The sequence below is a fragment of the Cupressus sempervirens genome, chromosome 8, assembly GCF_028749045.1.
Source record: "Cupressus sempervirens isolate cs-2001-9-10 chromosome 8, ASM2874904v1, whole genome shotgun sequence".
NCBI classification, from domain to species: domain Eukaryota; kingdom Viridiplantae; phylum Streptophyta; class Pinopsida; order Cupressales; family Cupressaceae; genus Cupressus; species Cupressus sempervirens.
Window position 1 is genome coordinate 179,204,163 of NC_143125.1, and position 11,045 is coordinate 179,215,207.

General features: G+C 30.9%; 1 pseudogene; it reads right to left on the reverse strand.

The window, feature by feature from the left end:
- Positions 1 to 8,074, reverse strand: part of LOC149542146 (serine/threonine-protein phosphatase PP1-like) — an 11,760-nt pseudogene extending 3,686 nt beyond the window's left edge.
- Between the last annotated feature and the right edge of the window lie 2,971 nt (positions 8,075 to 11,045).

The window sequence follows — 11,045 nt, forward strand, 5'->3', positions numbered from 1 at the left end:
CGATGCACCACATGTCAAGAAGAGTGCAAAATTTCAATTGATATAATGTCATTGTGGAGGTTACTACAAGCATACTGGTCCACAGCTTGTTCATCTACTGGAAATGTTCAAGCTATCTACATTTGATTTTGCAGGTCTTTTCTTGACTGTATGGTTTGGCCAAGAGAGTATAGAATTTGATTCACATTGTTCCTAACTTCATCGCTGAGGGCATTATGATATTATCTGTTGATGCAAAGTGGCTCCAACTACACTGAAATCTAGTGTCCACATTCCTAGCATCAGCTTGATGTGGATTGTTGCATGCTGAACTAAACAACTTTGATTAGACATGAATGATGAAATATACAAAATTCATTATATATTTTTTCCTAAAACTTATGCACTATTTAAAAGGGAGATTTTTATTGACTACACACATAGTTTTATTGCCATGTAGTCTACATGTTTGATTTGATTGTATCCATCCCAACTTTTTAAGGAATAATTATGTATCAACGATGCTGAGAACATATAGAAAAGTGAAAATTTTCATATTCATGTGAATTTTTTGCTACCAAGAATCTAGGAAACTATCATTTTTGGCAGCATTGAGTGAGTCTAATTGAGAAGACTTCTAGAAGCAGTTTTCACATTGACATGTTCAAAATTCATAGATTTTTGCATATAAAGTACACAAACAGGATGCATAATGCCACAACATGATATATGATTCCTTCAGTCCAATGAGGAGGCAAAATCCAGACTGTAATAAGATAACTGTTGATTTTCGCATGGAAAGAATAGAAAGATCCACTATCATGACATCTAGTAGTCATTACTTCAAGAAAAATTATATCTATTGTGATGATCAAACTTTGGTTCTCCATGTACATGCACTACCTATAATGAGAATGACATTTGCATGGCATTGTTCTTGTGGTGATACTGTTTTGTCTTTTTTGAACACCTTGTAAAGAATAAAAGCTACTTGTCATTAATGGCTAGAAAAGCAAGCAAATCATGTTTTTGTTTATATCAAATCCTAAAGAGGCTTACCATTACAACCAAAATTTTCATTGATAGTCTTGAAATCCTTGAAAAAAGATGGAATGGTTGATGTATAAACTTTGAAACTAATTTGTACCAATAAGAAAATGACTCAATGATTTGTTTCTATAATTCAAAGACTACTTATAAACTTGCAAGATCGATCAAAGTCTTGAAATTTGTTAGATTTTAAATGAGAATAGCATAGAACATAAGTAATTTCCCAAAAACAAAGAATAGATTACTCAAAAACACCAAGCAAAAAACTACCCGAAAAACCCTACTCGATGGAAGAACCCAACACACCAAAATAATGTAAGTTTATTTGAATAATATACAGCTTGAATACAATGTTCACAACTTTGACCAATTATAACTCCTCCTTTGAGTCCACAAATACTTTAAAACAATCCATAGAATGCACTACTCAACAATATTAGACATGCAAGATCATATGCTTAACCCGCAAAACCATCTACTTTTCACATGATACTTTAAGTATTCATCGCTCTAAAGAATTAATTGATAGACACTGAAGGAATATATATTATTAACTAATCAAGTAGTCTTCTATAACAAAGAGAAAGGAATATAAATGATGTTGTATCATCCATAACCATTCTAGAAACAAAAACATATAATATCTAACACCAAATTTGCATGGTAGATGCCATACTAGGCTACATATCATCATTGAAAGAATAAGAGACTTTTGGTGTTCTGATTAACTTGACACTTCAGCATTCAGGTACTGTTCAGTTACAATATTGATTACTCATATTATATGAGTTACATGGGGTATTCAAATCTTTTCTCCTATTTTTCTCCCACTGCTAAACTTGAAAAGGGCTTGTAACAATTAATTAAGGAAAAAGGTGTGGAATCTTATTTCACAATGTATGAGACACTTGACCATTGTTGAATCTTCCCAACTCAGAGGTCAAATTTATTCATTTAGACTAGTAAAATTTGAATCTCCTAAGATGCAAAAACCTATAAATATTCCCTTCTTATTTGAGTTAATGTAGGTAAGAGATCCCTCCTCTAGGGAACTTTTTGAGAAGAGATGGATTGGAGGAATCATATCACAAAGTACAACTATGATTATTTTTGTGTTGAATCTTGAGATACTTGAAGTTGAAGCAAGAGTTGAAGGTCTTGAAACAATTATGCTTTGGTAATCCTAGTACCAAAAAGGAAGAATTAGAGATACAAATCCAAGAGATAGAGCAAACAACCACTCAACCTATATCTTCTACCTTAAGCTACTAACCCTAAACGAATTGAATAAATGAAATATAGAGAAGTTATGTGGAAGCACTAATGAATGGATCTATGTGTTAAGGAGTATCACCTTAACATTTGTTTCTTTTGCACAACTACTTCATTACAAAGGCTATTGAATCTTATTGAAAGTATTTGAGTATTAGAATAAGAACTGAGTATCTTTAATTTATACTAAAGAATGATATTTGAAGAGCAATAGAGGAATTCTATAGGAGTATTTTCTAAACTATTACCCCCAACAGCTTCCAAGAGCAATAGTAAATTTTATCTTGAATGCCAAATATATTGAGTGACTAGGATCTTCCAACCACTAGGAGGAATTAGAGTTGGTATTTAAGGAATGCAGTTGTTAATCACATTTTTTAAGGGAGGAAGAATACTGACAATTTAATTATATGTTTGATGTTAAATAATTCAATGCTTGTTGAAATTCCCCAAATGAGAGGCAATCTATGGCAACATCAGGCGAATTTCTCTATGCAACAAAGTATATTTATTGCATGAAATTCTTTCTCAAACTCATCTCTTGAGATCAAGGTGGATGTAGGGGCGGGCACAAGGAATTGGATTTTATTATTACTCAAAGTGCAAATATAAGAAATTTATAATGATTGAAAAGCTTTTTTGTCGATTCATAAAAAAAGGATTGTACAGACTAGTCTTTTCTCTCAGCAATGACATGGGCAATGGTTCACTCTTTAACGAGTCACCTTCAATGCAATTCAATTCTAAGCAAGGTTTGTTAGGGTAGATACTAATTTGGAGAACATAAGAGTGGGATTCTTAAAGGAGAAAAAAATGGTGAAAGAATGCAATCCATTGCCTATCTATGCTTTGTAGAAGATACTTTAAAGATGAAAGAAGCTATATCTACACAACCCTTCAACCTTAAGCAATATTTGATTACTTATTTTCTAGCTGCAAGCTAGCTAACTATGATAAATCCATGATTGTATTCTTTCATAATTGAGATTTTATTTTTAACAACATATATTTTCCACTCAAATACTTGCTCATCCCCTTGTCAATCAAACCTTTAAGAAAAGAACAATGGAAAGATCTCATGGACAAGGGATGTTTGACTTTATCTAGGAGAATTATGCTTGTCAAATTAGTCTAGCAAGCTCTCATATTTAGATGTTTTTAGTTCTAACTACCCTAGAATTAAATTTAAAGAAGATTGACAATATTCAAAGGCAATTTGTAGTTAATGATTAAAAATGAAGGTAGGTAGCACTTAGTTACTTGTGATATTGTGCTTTTAACAAAAGCAACGATGTCAAATGCATAACATCTTATCTTATTCTTTTGGATTTCCCTTGAACTACCCTTTTATTCTTGTAAACTACTCTGATCAATTAAAAAGCACTGAAGATGTTTAGGAATTCATAAAAGATTAAACACTATTGAAGGCTTTGACAAAAAAAAAAGGGCATTGAGTCAAAAGTAAAAATAATTTGAAGATGCCTCTTTTATATGATATTTGTGAACATCAATTACATAAAAGGGTCGAAAATATGGGAGTCTCTTCAGAGGGGATTCTCTCTAATCAAATGTCTTTTGTATATGCTTGGAATCAATAACCACCTCTAATCTCAGTTTCTTCATGTAAATAAATAATTGATCTTTTCATGAGGGACTAGATAATGGTGATCAAGGATTCTTGGTTTGAAAAGATTGTGGAGACTTTAAATTCTATAAAATGAAAGGACCTTTCTACTTGGCAAGAGGTTGAATTTATTTCATCAACACTTTCTTGAATGGGATGTATGTGACCATCAAGAGTCAAAAAGTCTTAAATGAATGAGATAGATACTCAAGGGCATAATGGAATACATAAATATGTAGGAGTGTAGAATTTAACTAGTTGCAAGTAATAATGTTTTGAGAGATTGGAAGTCCATCATGAAGGTGCAAACTTTTAAGGGATATAACCATGAAACTATTAACCACAAGAGAGCAATGAAGAATATGAAAATCAAATGTTTGACAAGAAATTGTAATGCTTTAACATAAATTTTTATTAAGTCGATTATTTAAAAATATACAAGAGAGCTTGCTTATATAGGCAAGTGAGGAGAGAGTAGTTTTAACTGCTCTATGAAAAATTTCTGATGTATGCTAAAATAAATTAAATGACACCTAAGAAACTATTATTAAATGATTATAGCATGTGTCGCTAAGCTATACTAATTAAACTTTAATTGTAAACTATAATTACTTTTAACACCCCACATTAAGTGCAACTTAGGAAACACGACTATTGTGCAAAGGATGCAAGACTAAGATGAATATGCAATATGTGGATCTTGGCTAGTGGGCCATGTTGGGCATCCATGCACAAACAATATCTCATAAATGGAAAAAAGGAGAAAAATTCATATGACAATCTTTTCAATGAAGAGATGTACAAAAAGTGATGTGATGTATGGAGTTATTACATTTGTATCCCCTACAAACTTCATCCATCATGATAATGTGTAAAGACAAGGGATACCTTTTCAAGAATATTCTACAAATCTGAAGTAGAAGAATGAGATGCAAAGTCAATAAGGCTTGAAATGAAAGAATCTTGAAGACATGAAGAATCAAGTAACTCCTATTGTGTCAAAGTCCTTGAGTTGATGTCAACAATAAACTTCAATGCAAGGTGAAGTTGAGTTATGAGAAGATTCACAAACCCATAAAGAGAAATTTCATTACTTCATATACTAGATGGAACTATCAAAGGAATAAAGGATTCATCTTCACAAACAAAGTCAAAAGTTTGCATCTTATGTTGATGATTAGCCAAACCCACCACAAGGACATCACATCCACATGATGAATGTAAGTGGAATTTGCAATGAGCTCAACATTACCACATGTCCATTGAAAATCTAGGTCTATAAAATAGAGCATATGTAAGACTAAAGAGAAATTCATTTTTAGAAAATAAAAAAACATTTAACTCTCATTATTGTTAAGGCTAAAATTTGTACTCTGTTAAACTAAACAAGTTTAACAATCTTGCCTAACATGGGATTCATTTCTGCATGTGGGAAATGGGTAACTAGAAATGAAACCTTTGGATTCTAGGCCGGTTCCTATTGAATAATCACTAATATCTCTAAAGATTAACTTGCATTAATGGGAAAAGGGATAGAAGTTACTGAAATAAACCTATGATCTTAAACTCTAAACTAGAGAACTAGGTGATACATCGAAATATGGATACAAAACACATGAACAACTTTACTTTGGAATATTTTCTCAATGACTAAAACACTTCTACTTTGTAAAGGTTTGCATAAATATTTCACAATGAGATTTTTCAAAGAGAAAAGCTAAGGAAATGGTAATATTTCACTTAACAGTCTTAAGAAATGACACACAATGTAACCTACAAATAGACTTACACTCCTGCAATTTGGTAGGGGTTGAGACAGAAAGCTAAGGAGTTCTAAAACTTACATATTTATCTTATCAATCAGACTTTTAAACAAAACTGCAAAGAAAGATCAATTCAAAAGAAAATTGCTCCAAAATGCTCTAATTCATATATCTTTTCAAAATATTGAGTTACAAAAGACACAAAAATATCTTAAGGACACTAGAAGAATGTCACAAAATCTCTTTTTTGCATAATCTGAACTGCCCCCAAAAATAAAGCTCAAAATACTAAATACAAACCCACTAGGGTTGAATTCAGGAAATAAGGCTACAAAAAGGGAGTCGAATCTTATCCAAAATGATGACTCACTGCATCATAACCTTACTAAGTCAAAACAGAGCTTATGACTTACTGAAACTACCCTCAAAAGACTCAAAAAGTTAATAAATGACCTCAAACTGCCAAGATAAAGTCAAAATTTGACCCACAGTCCTGAAATGACTCAAAATCCCTTAGATATTCTCTCCATGACCTTAAATGATAGTATTAAGTCTTTGAAAACAATAACTCCTACGACTTAGTATTTTTAAAAACATGTCATATTGACTTATTAGTCCTAAGACCAATTCAAATTTTTTCCCTCCCTCTTATTTGCATTTAATAAATAACAAAAATATTAGAATGACTTAAAAATGTCATTTAATACTTATGTTTTACAATATTAACTTATGCAAATAAAAAAAAACAATAATAACACCTAACACTTAATATTACTTACACCCCCCATGGCACATGTATTTCATTTATACTTTGAAAAAATGAAATTAAGAAACTCTCTCGCCCATGGATTGCAAAGTCTATCTAATATAACAAAGGGCATTATATTCATATTCGCAACCCTAAAAGTTTTCTTATTTTGCATCGTATGGAAAACTTGGAAGAGGAACTCGTAGGAAAAATTGTGGCTAGGGTTTGGAGAGTTTTGATTTTACTTGCAGCCACCATTTTGCTTCTTTGTTTTTGCTCTATTGTTGATGCGAGCTAGAATCATATTATCTCACTGTGTGTACTAGAGTTGCCATGAGAACGTTTGTTGGGCTGAAACTTTGAAAAGTTTATTGAGTTGCTGGAGCCGCCACTTTTGAGGGTTTTTTTAATTATTTGAAGTTATGACTGGAGCCATGGTTGCTTTTGTTGCATTCCATTAAGCCCATGTCTGGAAGTTGCCTTTGTTGAAGGTAACATTGATGTTGAAACTCTCTTATTGTTGGCATTTGAAGAGGATTTCTATTCTTTTATTTAAAGCCGACATAATAAGGATTTGTTGTTTTTATATGCAAGTTGGGTATACTTGTTTGTTGTTTATTAAGAGATTAAAACGTGGGCTTTCTCTTTCAAAGATGCCATGCTTGTGGTTCCTGTGCATTTCTATGAGGTTGACATGCTTGTGGTTCCTTTTGTTGTTTCTTCATGTATATTGGACATATTTATTTGTTGTTTATTTGATGCCATGATACGAGTTATTAAATTTTCGCTATATGCTACAGCAAAATGTATTTCAATCATCAAAAATTTCCTTTTATGAATACTATCAAATGCTGATAAATACTTCTGCTGGTCATATGTCACAAGTATTTCATCAAGCTCATGTTTTGAAAGCTCATTCACAGCTCAAGTCTTGGTTAAGAGGAGACACTTCTCTTCTATAACACATTGCAAATCTATAGTTGCCTGGTGAAGAAGGCTAGCCACCAATTTTAGTGTTGTTTCTATCTACCAAATGTATAATTGCCAACAAAATCTCCATCAATAATGTTTGGCATGGAAATGTGTAATCTTAAGTTATTCCTTGCTGATTTATGCATATATGAGGGTTTTTCTCATTAGAAGTTGAATCCATGACTAGTGATTTTGCAAGTTATGAAGTGTTCTGTGAAAACACGGGGTTCATGTTCTTCTTCCAACATTACCATTAGTTGGTAGCTTTCCTGTGACCTCTAGAAACATGCAATGGTTCACTGATTTTTCTTAAGTCATAATGATGAATGTTGGAGCTTAGTATTCTGATTTTCTCTCTTTTGTTGTTCAAAGGCAATCTTTTATAATGCCTTTTTTATGAGAAAATGTGTATATCTGCAATTGAAAACACAAATCCCATTTATTTGTTTGCCATGGTCTAAGAGATACATATTACTACTGTTATAATATGTAAATGGTAGCAATAAAATGTATGGGTATTACTCCTCCTTTCCCTTTTCAAATGTTGTCACTTTCTTCCCATGCATTTTATTTCTTGTAACTCATAGCTGAAAGTAGTTAGCAATCATATTTTTGAATCTACAAAGCTGCCAAAGCTGAAATAAATGTTTCACCTGAAGTCGCCATAGTCTTATTGTTGTTTTATGATATTCTGTAATCTTATGCAATGTTGTTTAGAGGTTGATAATGCTTTGTTGAATTGCATATGTGAAAATCTTTATAATTCCATTAGGCTGAAACTCATGAATTATATAGAATAATAATGATCTCTTTCTTGTATCATGTAGCATTTTATTAATGAGGTTCGAGCACAAGCTCGTGACACCCATAAATGACTTCTATTTTCTTTGAAAGGCTTACTGCAAAAAATCTTTCAGCTTGATATTTAATGTAGATTACTTTCTTTTGCAACGAAATGCATCAATAGATAGAGTATGTATGGTGGTAACTTAGTTGGGATATTCAGTCATTGCTTAGATCCTTCAAGATCTAATATCATTTTTCTTTCAATTTTGCAGTTACTAAAGAACTCAGAGCTTGGAGCTAGATGAAGAACAATGCCATGGAATTCATAACTAATCAAAGCAAAAAAGGAAATGATTGGTTATCTCTAACCACATTTCTTTCTTTAAAACATATTTTATCTATTTATGTATTCCTTTATGCATATAAAAGTTAGTAAGCTATACTCACGGCTTGTGTGAGATCTTTTCACTCTTTTGTAAATATCAGTTGTATATTCAAAAATGAATAATACAAGGACATTTCTATTTCTTTGTAAATATAAAATGAAAGGTATTTTTCTGCAAAATGCAAAAAAAATGAATTTTTTTAGAACCAAATTTTAACATGTGTTAAAATTAAGTAACAATTATAGTGTTAGGGGCATTCTCACAGCGGTAGGTCATATTAGAAAGAAACCCTTCAAAGATGAGCCATTCATCTTCATCTTGGGGACAAAAACCCTTGGCCTAAAAATCATTATCAAGTCATATCCTAGAAATACCCTAAAAATTGAATCACATTGGTAGACTTTTCTTTGAATGTATAATAGAGAATAGATAAACAAAAAAATAGATAATGCAGAAATACATAACTCCCCAATTTAGGTATTTTGTATTTAATATGAAATTAATAGACGAAGGACATTCAAACAAACATATTTTTGAACCGTAACTCTCGTGCAATTAAAATTAATTATTTTAAATACAAAATACTATTAGATGAAAAGTGAAGGGTGAAATCAACCTTACCTCATTTTGGTTGGGCAGCAACAATGGTCCTTTGTAATAGAAGTGTAGAATTGAGTGACTTTTTAATCTTCAATTTGTATCTCAAATCTCAAGTTCTGATCCCTTCGCCTTCCTGTAACAATCCTAAATGAAAAGAAAATTCCTTTACCTTCCTATAACAATCCTAAACGAAAAGGCTTTCGGGGGGAAAAACTTTGTGATTCTTGTTATGTTTTTTATTCAAAAATTCATGGCTACTAAATTGTGCATAAAAATGAAGATTAGTTTAATTGTTATTTTATTTATAATTTGGTATCTTTAAATTTTTAATAATATAAAATTAATTTTAAAGTATATTTAAAAAATAAATTATATGTTATAAATTCAATGATTGAATAAAATATAAAATTTAATCTAAGAAGATATTTTGTAATATTTGAAAAAAATTATAATAAAATTTCTTTTAATTTTTTAAATTAAATTTTGGTATAATTTTCAATCAAATTTAATGACCATGAATTTTGATTTCTGTTTTGAAAATAAAATATTCTTGCATAATTATGAAGACTTGAGAAATTCACTTGGCTATAACATAATTCACATAGATTTATAATTGTGTACATACAATCTTGTTAAATGATAGAAACCATTACACAACAAGAATGTCATAGCTTGCTTATTTTAGACATACTTTATTATATTTTATGAAACCTTAAAAAAAGAACATTTATCAAATTTTCACAAAATTATTTTTAAACAAGATGTTGTCAATAAGAAGAAGAGTAGTTGTAATAAAATTTGATAGACATAAGAGATGTTTGAATGTGATTAGTCATTTCCTTATAGACAATAATGAGATTAAGCGTGCCAAATTAATTTGTTTGATCAAAGGGAAAAGAGACCAAAAATAAAGAAAGTGTATTTGATTCCTAAAGGAACAATCTCGAGTTATATATGTTACTATTCTTTGGACCATGATAGTAAATAATTGTTCAGATATTGATTAGATATGAATAATAAATGTTCTAGGTCCTTAAATGAACTAATGAATTGTGAAGATAAGGCACTTAATAAACATAAGTTAAGAATCTTATTCATGGAAGTTTGAGTTATTTGTGATTAGCCTTGAAGGGTAAATTGAGATAAGGGTTCTAATAGAGAGTGTAGAGGGTGAGTGTTGTTACAAAGTAAGGCTATAGTGACCTTCTATAAAGATAGTGAAACCACAATTAGTACAAGAAAGAGAAGTTCTAAGTGTGACTTATAGAAAGTAAAATTAACCTAATCCATAAATAAACTTTATAGGAAGTGAAGAGAGAAAGTACAAATAACTAATTATCGAGTCACTTTATGTAGTCATTTATTTGGTAGTTTATATAGTTAGTTGTGTATAGGTGACTAATTAATAGTTATCAATTATCTAGTCACTTGTTTAGTCATTTATTTTGTAGTTTATTTAGTCATTACTATTTGGTTAGCATTATGATTTTACTCAGTGACCAAATTAGTCACTTATTTAGTCACCTATATCTATAAATTGTAAAGAAATAGAGGAATGTGACCAATTTTAGTCACTTGACTAAAAGTTTTAGTGGTGAGACTACAAGTTTTAGTCACATAGTCACATATTTGCCAAAATGTACTAGTGACATACCAAGAAATTTTTGAATCAAATGGATCAGACATATACTAAGTGTAGAGAAGACCTATCCCATCACAAAGAAGATGATTCATAGGATAATAAGGTATCCTATGTTAGAGAAGTCAAAGGCTACCAAAACCTTAAGATGGGATAATTGGCAAAGCTAACCCTAGTTGAATGGGATGTCAGAGGTATGAAATTGAATAATGCGACTGGCATGGAA